The 11,857-nt window shown below is 26.2% G+C and overlaps 1 long non-coding RNA gene across 1 annotated transcript; it reads left to right on the forward strand.

Moving 5' to 3' along the window:
* Window positions 1–4,065: 4,065 nt before the first annotated feature.
* Window positions 4,066–6,607, forward strand: LOC136086046 (uncharacterized). Its single transcript, XR_010641347.1, has 4 exons — window positions 4,066–4,472; window positions 4,675–4,771; window positions 4,960–5,067; window positions 6,416–6,607. It is a non-coding gene; the product is annotated as an uncharacterized LOC136086046 (long non-coding RNA).
* Window positions 6,608–11,857: the final 5,250 nt, after the last annotated feature.

The raw sequence follows: 11,857 nt of genomic DNA on the forward strand, positions 1-11,857 counted from the left end.
TGACGAGAATCTTCATAAAAGAAAACCTCGTTCTACTGTTCACTTTTAGTGTTTTTTGAGATTGTGAGAGACTGTTACAATACAATATAATGTAACATTATGTAATATATGTAAGAAACATGATGTAACATGAAGTTTTGTAACATAACATAACACTTTTGAATTAGTAAATGTTTTATATTGACTAAAGTAGAATCTAATGCAAAACGATTTATATTAATTATATGTTTAATTGATTTTTTTTTTTTTTACGACCAAACGATTGATGCAATAAAAAATCCAATGTCATATTCAGACTCAGCATACTCAAATTAATTAAGAAACATCAAAAAACTTTGATAAACAGAAATTTTTTTTTTTTTTGTTACATTGTGTAATATAGCCTAAGTCCTTTTGATAATGTCTTTTCTCAAAAATAGGTAACTGACTTCTTTTACTATCATCAAAAAAAAACTGATCTGATGTGTTCGTTAAGTCTTTTTGCGATATGTATTCCTTCTGTTAACGTTTTATCTTTTGCATCGGATATACCACTAATAGATACATGAACATTCTGTTGCGCTTTATCATAAGTGTTTATCCTTTTAGGATTATTTGTATGTGATACTAGTTGTGCTTCAAATACTTGAACACGACGTTTACATGCTTTCTGCACTTGGCTTCTTAGTTTCCTATATTCACGAATTAGTATCGCTGATAGCCAGATAGTCGCAGATAAGTAATTGCCAAGTTGTTTTTTTTGCTTTTTCATAGCTAGTACTTCCTTACTCATCCATGGCGCATTACGAGTGGTATGGACTTTTTTTAATGGAATAAATTGCTTGCTGAGTTTATCTTATTTATTGCAGAAAAGTTCATAGCACTCATTAGTGTTTTTATTTTTACATAATTGCTTACAGTCAGTTTCCATAATCTTTTTACCAAAATTTATATAGTCACCTTTATTAAAGTCTATTTTTTTGTTTGAGAAAGTAGTTTTATTTTTAGAAAGGATGACATAATCCCAACTTAATATGCAATGACCTTGTAACAAATTACCAAACGGGAGAGAGCTAGATAAGTTGATTACTTTAGTTGAAGAGTCTGTAATATTTAAATCCAAAATGTTTTTTGCTTTACCATTAGATGCTTCGAATGTTGAGAAATCAACTAATTATTCTAGATTATGGTTAGCCAATGTACTAAGAAAAACCTTTGCCGCACTATTTTGACCGCTTAGAAATTCGATCCTGACATCATCGTGTAATTAGATATCCGGAAATTTGAAATTACCTGCTAGTAACATACAACTATACGCTTTTCTCTCAACAGTTTGCTTAGCATAATTTTTTTATTTATATCATTTATATGCGATAAAGGTGGTCTACAGACGCAACTACAGAGCGCAGATAATTCTTTCATTTTATTAAGAGAAGTTGCATTAGTATAAAAACAACTTCCTGTGAGACATTTAATGCATCGCAATTTATTGCTGCGGATGACAAATCTAAAGAGCTTGTTAAGTTTCCAAGCTTGTCAAGGTCAGAACTAGCTGCTTTTTTTTCTGAGTTTAATTTATTGAACTCACTTTGTTCTGCTGCTGTGCGATTAGGGCATATAAATATATCTTTAAAATTGCCCGATGCTAATTGTTTAGCCGATGGTGTAACGTCGTTTCAGATAGGTATCGAATCAACTTGAATCATAAGAACTTTAATTATGGTTTACCATAATTAAACTTCTTACTTTTTTTGAAACGTTTAACTCTAACTATATTGACTGATTTTCCTAAGGATGCCATATTCTTTTTGAACTCCGCGGTGTCATCTTTAATTATATCACTTGGTCGAGTTTTTACTGATTTAGATCAAATACAACAATGCTCTTCTATCTATTAGTCACGCCCCTATTATGCTTATTGAGCGCGGTCACTTCAACTACGTTTGCTAATTTACCGAGTTTGATGACTTGTTCAACAATTTTAGATAACAAAGGTTTTTCACTACTTTTGCTATCTTTCAGGGATTTTATTTCAACATCCTGCAAATAAATTCTATTAGTAAGTTCGTCAATTCTGGCAATAAGTGTTTTAATTACATAAAGAGCTTGTTTAAGCTCGTCTTTAGCAATTTTATCAGCGTTTTCCAGAGCGTCTTTAAGCTGTTTTTGTTTTACCGTAATTAGCAATTACCAGTGGAAGCGATTATAAGGTGTATATATATTTGAATTGCTTTTAACTCAATAAATACTCTTCGATATAGTTTATATCCGTGAAGTTTAAATTAATTTTTTTGAAAATTTTTAATTTTTTTTTTAATTAACTTTTTTTTAATAATATGTTTTTTCTTTTATTACTTTTTTTTTTTTTTGGTAATAACATTATTTTTTCCGTGTTATAACAATTTATTTATAATAGTGATAATAAATTTTTTCTGAAAAAAAAATTATAATATAATAATTAATTTTCGGAAAATATATATAATCATAAAACTATATGTAATATATTAAGTATGTTTTTAAATTGTCAAAAGCGCAAAAGAGAAAGAAAATAATATAAAGATCTGAAAAACTAATGTTTAAAATTATGAATATGCAAACAGATTAAAAATCAGCCCAGTCGGCATAACTAGTATTGTAAATACTCGGAGTATTGATCACGTATAACATACCGCCATTGATACCAGAAAAATGCGCATTTAGTTTTAAGTTTCGAACTCGAGTTCAATACCACTTATTTATCAAAAATACGTATTTATAATATTTGATCAAAATTGGATATGATATCGAACCCAATTTTGATCAAATATTAACAAAAAATGGAAAAACGAAAATCTTTGCTTTTAAAGCGCATGCTTAATCTGAAATTGCGAAAACAAAATCTAAATTAAAAAGGTCTCTCTCGAGAAATTTAGTAAATTATCTCTAGTACAGTTACAGTGCTTTATTGCACTAAAAGAGTTACTAAAACTTTATCATAAAAATATTTATTACTACTTTTAAATTTATTAATTTAGTTTAATGAAGTCCTAAATTAATATAGTTCAAATATATTTTAAATCCTATCATTTCATACCTTGCTTATGTTGATTATTATTTTATTGACATTTCTGTTATGCTATTATCTTTTTTTGTTCTGTTTTAGAAAATTTAGAAAAATAAGTTAAAATTTTGAGCCAACACTGACATTTTAATTGTTGCTAAACGTTAAATTTTGTTATTAGGATTGCAGTTCTTTTATCTGTTTTTTTGTTCTTTATTCAATAAGTATTTGACTTAAATTAAATATGATATATTTTATTACGAGATATATGTCTTTATATATAAATTAATATGAATCTTTTTAGATTTTTTAATGTTATTTTTAAATTTTTTGTTCACGCAATTCAATTTATATATGTTTATAGTTTGCATATTTGTTTATATTATGTTCAAAATTAAAACGTTTTTGATAAATATATGTATGTGGTAATATGTGTTATATAATTGTTTTCTAAATGTATTTTTAAAGCAGTATAAAATGTATCTATTGTGTATATAAATATTAAAAGAGGTGTTTATATATGTTTCATAAATTTAAATAAATATATTGTGTTTAATAGTTCGTATATATGTTTATATTATGTTGTTTCCATGTTTTCAAAGTTTAAGTAAAGTCTTTGATTAGAAAAGATCACAATTTGTAAGATTCTTTTACATTCATTTATTCAGTTATAGTAATAGTAAGATTACTGGTAATATGTTTAATGGTAATAGTTAAATTGAAATAGATAGTATTAGGCTCAACGAAGTTATTAATGTAAATGCTTTTGCATTTACATTAATAACTTCGTTGAGCCTACTTGCAGGCAACTTGAAAATAGTAGTCAAATGAAAAAAAATAGATCTAGGCAGGATGAAATTAATAATTGTTGAAATGCTAGAAATGTTGCTCGGCTAGCAGAAAACTTGACAGAATTCAGTGTCAAGCAGTGTTAATGTCTGTTAATTTGGTTTTACTTTAGAACAAAGCAAAGTATGAGTTTAACTATTTATAGTATCAATTAACACATTTAAATTTAAATAATTTTAATTTTTTTATAATTTTTAACATAGTTATGTTCTTTTTTTCATTTTTAATTTGTCTTCCCTTTGTCGTACGACGATGTACCAACATGAATTGTTTTCTAAAAGCTAACATGAAATAACAATATTTAACAACTACTACTCTCTTATCATGACATCTTATTTCTATCTGATATTTTGATTTGCGATTCATATATGATGTTTTTCTTTATATTTACTTATCCATTACATTTTTTCATTTCAGATTTATCATATGATGGATTTATGCAATATAAAAGAACAAATATATGTAAATCTTTATGAATTTTTTAAAAACATCTTCTAATAATTAGTCCAGTCAACGTTCAAACTTCAATTTTGCATATGTCATCTTTAAGTAGTTTCTAGGCTTTTCTAAATGTGTTTCTTATTCACATGGTTTTGCAAGCAAGGTATGCAAGCAAATTTGAGCTGAAAATTTTTTTTTTTAGCCTTTAAGGAGAATTGGTAATACACTTTTTTAAATTTAATTTGTTTAAATATAGTAGTTTTTTACAAATAAATATTTGTTTGTTCTTTGTTTTTTTACTTATTTGTTTTCAGATTCTTAAGAACTTGGCAACTTATCTAAGTAAGTTTTTTTTTTCTTTTTAGTGCAATTGGAAAGAGCTGAAAGTTATTTTTTAGAGCAATTGAAAAGAACTGAAGTGTTTTTTAGTTACTTCACACGGTATAACTGATCCTGATTTGAGTAAGTTTAGTATTTTGTTTTATTTTATATTGGATTTATTTGATATATGTTATATTTGATATATATTTTATGTATTTAACATGGAAAACTGACTGTAATTTGTTGACACAAAAGTTTATAAACATAAATCTGCCTAGATTTCAGTATATTTTATATTTCTCTGTATCTTTATAAATATTCTTTCTTAGAAAAAATAACAGACTGGAAAAAATAAATAAATTCGTTGAAAGTAGTTGAAAAAAATGATGATGTATTTCCATATTTCATTGTGTAAAGTGTAATACCACTTTTTAAAGGTATGTGAATAGATATATATAGGGTTGCCAGATGTCCCGATTTTACGAAGGAGAACTAAGTAAAAAAAATATTTTTACATATTTGGCGCAGAATTCTCCTTCGTAAAATCGGGACATCTGGCAACCCTAGACATATAGGGGAACATGGGGCAAGATGACAACTGTTTCGAAAAACGCCTGTATCTTAGTCTCTCCCAAAAATTAAAACTTACCTTTAGCTGGTGATGTAGCGATGTAATAAATCAAGTCAAACAAGGATAAAAAGTTTTTTTCTCAATGTCGGAAAAACTTTTTTAATACTTAGCTTTCGTCACAAAAATAATATTTAAAAAGAAACCATTGATAAATCTAGTAAAATTAATCTACTTCCCTTTCAGCTAAAGTCAACTGTTATATTTAGTTTTGCTTAAGAGATAACTGTAGGTCGTCATCTTGTTCCATTCGTCATCTTGCCCCATTTGTCATTTTGCCCCATTCGTCATTTTACCCCATGTTCCCCTATCTATATAGATATATATATATATATATATTTATATATATATATATATATATATATATATATATATATATATATATTTAAATAATTAATTTAGAGTAAAATATATTGATTGACATTGCTTCATTTTTTTATACAAGATTGTGCATTTATTATTTTTGTGCATTAAGGTAAAAATAATTTTGTGCATTTTAGTCTAGATTCTTTTTTAATTAAAAATCATTGATGTAAATTAATGTTGTTTAATATTTTTAATAAACGACTAATGTATGTAAACATATAAAAAGATATGGATTTCAATAAATCTTTAGTTTAAATAAAGTCTTTGATTAGAAAAGATCACAATTTGTAAGATTCTTTTACGTTCATTTATTCAGTTGCAGCAATAGTAAGATTACTGGTAATATGTTTAATGATAATAGTTAAATTGAAATAGATAGTATTAGGCTCAACGAAGTTATTAATGTAAATGCTTATAGGCAACTTGAAAATAGTAGTCAAATGAAAAAAATAGATCATTTCTAAGAAATATTTTACGATTTGCTTGCTATTTTATGGTATAATTGTTTAAATTGTTTAACTATAATTGTCCCTCGATTGTTCAAATATTGTAATAAATAAAATCTTTTCAGTCCAAGTATTTAAGTTAATAAAATATTTTATTAAGTTGTGGTATTATTTGCCAGTGTTACTACATTGTATTGTCTAGCCTTTTTATAATCTTTTTTAATTATACTGTAGTTACAGAATATATACTTTCTGTTATTATTATCCTAATTCTACTAACAATAAAATGCAAATAGTACTTTTGTAATTAAAAATTGTAATTTTTTTTTTAATTTCATTTTTTAGGTATTTGCAGGCTTTACTTGACTTTCCGTTTCTGGTACCTGTGTTGTGACAGATTTTAAAAAGAACTCAACTGATGTTAATGCGGTCTTCGTCGTTAACTATAAGCAATGACGTTGCTGATAGGGAGTCAAAGTTAAAATATTTATAGATAAATTTGTATTAAATTTTTTAGATAATATATCAAGTTATTAATGTGTTTTTATTGTTATTAAAGATTTAATAACTCATAACCCGTATTACGGGTTGCTTACTGCTAGTCATTATCATTATGTTATGAATTCATATTAGTTAATAAAATTGTATTGAATATTTTCTGGTTATCGTGTTTTATACGTGTTCAAATGTGAGTTTGATACTCAATAGGCGTCGTATTGTATACCTGTCTTTATACGCATCTGATGTCTATTTTTAATGCGCGTTTGACACGATAAAATGGCTAACAAATATTCGTAAATAATGCGTATTCTGGAAAGTTTTAAATGCGCATGTAATACCAGGGAAATATCGTATTGAATATTCTCTGGTTATCGTGTTTTATACGTGTTTACAAGAGTTTCAAATGCTAGTTTGATACTCAGTAGGCGTCGTATTGTATACCCGTCTTTATACGCATCTAATGCGTATTTCTAATGCGTATTCGACACGATAAAATGGCTAACATACATACCACATCGATACGTATTTAAAAGAGTTTCTAATGCGCATTTATAACTAAATTTGCCGACTGGGAGGTACAACGCAACGATTGACGGTAAGTTAAATTCTACTAGTAAAACATTAAAAATAACTCGTTTGAAAAGATTTTGTTTGAAAAGAGTTTAAAAAACTTGTCAAAACTCTATAAAAATATAAACGAACTGAAGCATAAATATTTGCCTATAAATATATTTTTCAAAATAATTTTTAAAGTTATATATAATAATATATAAATATGTGTAAATAATTGAAGCAAACAAAAAAAAACTATATTTGAATAAATTAAGACACGCCGAATCGGATGTAGATAAAATAATGTATGTATAATAATTAATTTTAAAGTTGAAAAGTAAAGGATAACCAATAAGCTTATAGGATGAAGCAAATTGCAGTAGAAAAAGTATAAGAATATAATGCAATAAATGGAATAAAATGAAAAGAGATTATAAAAAAATCACGGAAAACTTACGCTAAAATAAACACGTCTTATCGACACAAAAGTATGATCTTGGGATTGAATTGAAATTAAATGTTTGGAAAATAACTAAATATAGTCGACTAACTCCTAAATTATTGTTTTTAATCATAAAAATAATAATATATACTTATAAAAACACTAAAAAGCTGTCAAAAGTACAAACTGTCACCATATGACATTTGTATGCAAATTTGCGTTTTTATACAAACACTCTCAAAACTGCATTTTCCATATCTCTTGAAATAGTTTTTAGTTAGGCGTAAAAATTTTTAGTCAGAAACGTAGAGGTGATGACAAGTAGTTGCCTTTACACAACTGTTGCCTTAAAGCGCATTTTTTTAGCATGTTTTGTCGCCATTGACTATCAGAGGCAATTTTACGGAGGAGTGTGTGGAGAAGAGGGTACTACATCCCCTAAATAAGTCGATTTTTAAGTTATAGTAAGATTTTTGCGAATTTAGCGCGACTAAATTCGTTAAAAAACTGACTATAACTTTTTGCACAATTCAGTCGGATATTATGCCATACTCAAGATCCACCCCTGATCTATATACATGTATATATATATATATATATATATATATATATATATATATATATATATATATATATATATATATATACATATATATATATATATATATATATATATATATATATATATATATATATATATATATATATATATATATATATATGTATATATTTCAACTTAGCTTTTATCAGTTTCTTATATTTATGTTCAATTTTAATAAAAAAATGGCACCCATCTTAATTAACTCATTTATAAAAAAAGGGGAAGGCGGGGCCATAGAAAAAGGTTTTGAAAGCCTGAGTTATTGCAAAGCTATCAGTAGTGAAGCAATAATACTTTGTCAGTATGTTTATGTAATCACGATGATTCATTGCCTGAATTTTCAGTTTGCAAGTAGAAAAATTTGAAATTAAAATTAAAATAAAAAGTTCTTAAATGCGTCATCTGGTTACGTGATCGAGACGAATTATTATGCAATTTCTGCCTCCAATTTTATACAAATTTTAAACTTTATTTTAAAACATTAAAAAATCATAATATATGCCTAAGCATAGCATACTATGTAATATATTAGAGTATATATATACATACATAAATATATATATATATATATATATATATATATATATATATATATATATATATATATATATATATATATATATATATATATATATGTATATATATTTATAAATATATATATACATATATACATATATATATATATATATGAAGCACTAGAAATAAAAAGATTTCTTTAAGTGATTTCTACTAATATATACACATATATATATATATATATATATATATATATATATATATATATATATATATATATATATATATATATATATATATATATATTAATATACAGTAGTGGCCAAAAAATTAAAGCACTTCATAAAAAATAACTCAAATTTTAGGTGTATGACAAGGTGCTGAATCTTGCTGGAAAATGCTGGTTTTAGTAAATTCCATGTGCAGTTTCACTTTGTCTTTCAATACACTTAGATACTTTTGTGCCTTGACTTTTTCACGTTTTTAAAAGATGTGCAACCCTGTCGGCCTTGTCGGCCTTGTTGAAACATACTTTCGTCTGTAAACATAACGCATTCCCACCATTCCGGTGTCTTGTCTTTTAAACTCTTACAAAATTTAATCCTAGCTTGTAATTGAGATTACCGATTGAGGTTTTATAGCTGGTCTTCTTGCAACTAGACTAAAGTCATAATACAACCTTCTTCTAATTGTTCTCGACTAATAGTAAGTCCCCTTTCCATAGGAAGTTGTGATATTGTGTGGGGCTCACTATTAACAACATTCTTTAAAAAACGGTCTTCTGGAGTTGTACTCACACGTTTTCTACCACAAATTTTGCGATATGAATAGTCTTGCACACGTAAAGCATTTTGCACGGCACATCTTGATATTTTTAATTGTTTTGCTATACTACTTTGAGAATAGCCCTCCGATAATAGTGCATTTATTTTACCTTTGATAAAGTTAATAATATCACGCTTTTTACTCATAATATCACAACTATGGCAACCTGACGGTGTAAAATATATCAAAGTATCTTCAAAAATGAAAATATAATAAAAAAATTATTTGTATTCAAGGTAATAACGCCATAAATAAACAAAGTTCAAAAACGTAGCCTGCCGTAATTTTTTATCCACTACTGTCAGGGTTTATATATACTAACTTCTAGGGTAATTATTTGGCCACTACTGTAAGGGTATATATATACTAACTTCTAGACTCTTTTTTCATTAAGAACACTCGTTTTTATCTGATGGACATGTTAATTTAAATCACACCTTCATTGTTTATTTAATAATATATATCAATAATATAAAATATATTCCACAGTATAATAATAAAATTATCAAATTTACTAATTATAGCTTTGATTAAAAAAAACTATATTTTATATAGCTATAAATTTTATATTAAATTATATAATATAAAGTTATAATTACAATTTGTATTATAACAATGTAACAATATTTAAATAGCTTTTATTTATCTTCATCAATGTCATTTTCATCATTTTTTTTATTTTCATTAATGGTATAAACATTAATGACGTTCCCTTCTTGGCTTCTAGAAAATGCTTAAAATATAAGATTTCTTAACTCCTATTATGAAGGCACTCTCCAAAATCAGTTATAACAACAGGCACTCTACTTTTAAAAAGGAAAAAATTTTTATTAAAAACACTGATTGCACATTAATTTGTTGTGTTAATTAATGTGAAAAAAACACCTACTAAATAAATAATAAATAGTAAATCTAATTTGTTATAAATTAGATGAAGTATTAACAAAGCTAAAAACAAAAGATGTCAATAACATAAAAATTAAGTTTTTATTTCTAAAATTTATTTCTTGGATTTTACCAAATGATTAGAAGAAGAGAGTTTCAGTAATAAAACTACCAAATAATCATTTTAACAATAGACACCCACGTGAAGAAAGCCAAGTTGTCTATCAACACAAAACGTCACAACAATAATATAACAATGATAACACACAATAATTACACAGAAAATATACATAAAATGACTTATGAATAAGCCAACACCGTGCCAGAGGTTTGGCTCATCTGTAGTCCTATATCCTCTCCTGGTCACTATCTCTATTTCTTTATTGTAGACTTGTCACATCCTTTTTTTATGTTTAATCAAAGCCCACCTTTTAATTTTTTTGTTCGCCATAGCTTATTGTCTTTGAACAAAATCTTTAGTTATCGAAAACGATCTTACTCTTAAGTATAGTTTCACCATACTCTCTAAGATATTTGTTTTGATTTCTTTTTCAACTTTGAACTGAGTTCCCAACAATAGCATTATAAAAACTTTGTATAGTTGCATATATAGTTGCATGTATAGTTGCATATATAGTTGCATATATAGTTGCATGTATAGTTGCATGTATAGTTGCATGTATAGTTGCATATATAATTAGCTTAGATGCCATATTTGCCACTTAAATATTTCTCAACATTGAATCTTGAGTTTCAGACCAAAATTTTATTTCTGTTTGAACGAATATTTGCTATCAGTCTTCTGTGAGTGAGGTCAGTCCAGCTCTGTTTTGAATGTCAACAAGTCTTTGCTCATGTGGAACATTTGTTTCAAGAACGCTGTGTTTTAAAAAAGGAATAATCGCTTGCTTTTTCTTCAGATAAATAATGTGCACTATTTTCAGCTTTTTTTAAAAATTAGACCATCTAATTCCTTTGCAGAGATGGGTTTTTAACACCAATTTTTAACACGATTCATCTTAAACTTTCTAATTAAAAACCGAAACAGAGCAAATAATTCTATAATAGTACTGTAAACAATAGCTTTTTTTAAATACTCCTTGAAAAGATAATTCATAAAAACTAAAAATACAACAGTTGTTTAATTTTGCTGCTGTTTCTTGCCGTTCCTTTATATTTTACTTTTATCGTTTAGCTTTTGCTCAATTTAAAAATTGTTTAAATAATTTAGAAAAATTTATTTTCTGTAAGCGAGTAAGTTAACATGCATAAAGTTTTGTATAAAAAGTTTTCTTTGCATTTAAAATAAAGAATGTCAAAAATTCTTTTTAAAAGAAAGTTAAATCAATTGCCTTAATCGAAGAAGTTAAAATCTTTAATGAATTGAACGTGCCGCCAGTTTACATAATAAATGCTGACAGACTGTTCGAAAGCGAAAGTTGATTAATTAATTAAAATATATGCA

The sequence above is a fragment of the Hydra vulgaris genome, chromosome 10 (genome assembly GCF_038396675.1).
Source record: "Hydra vulgaris chromosome 10, alternate assembly HydraT2T_AEP".
Classification (NCBI taxonomy): Eukaryota; Metazoa; Cnidaria; class Hydrozoa; order Anthoathecata; family Hydridae; genus Hydra; species Hydra vulgaris.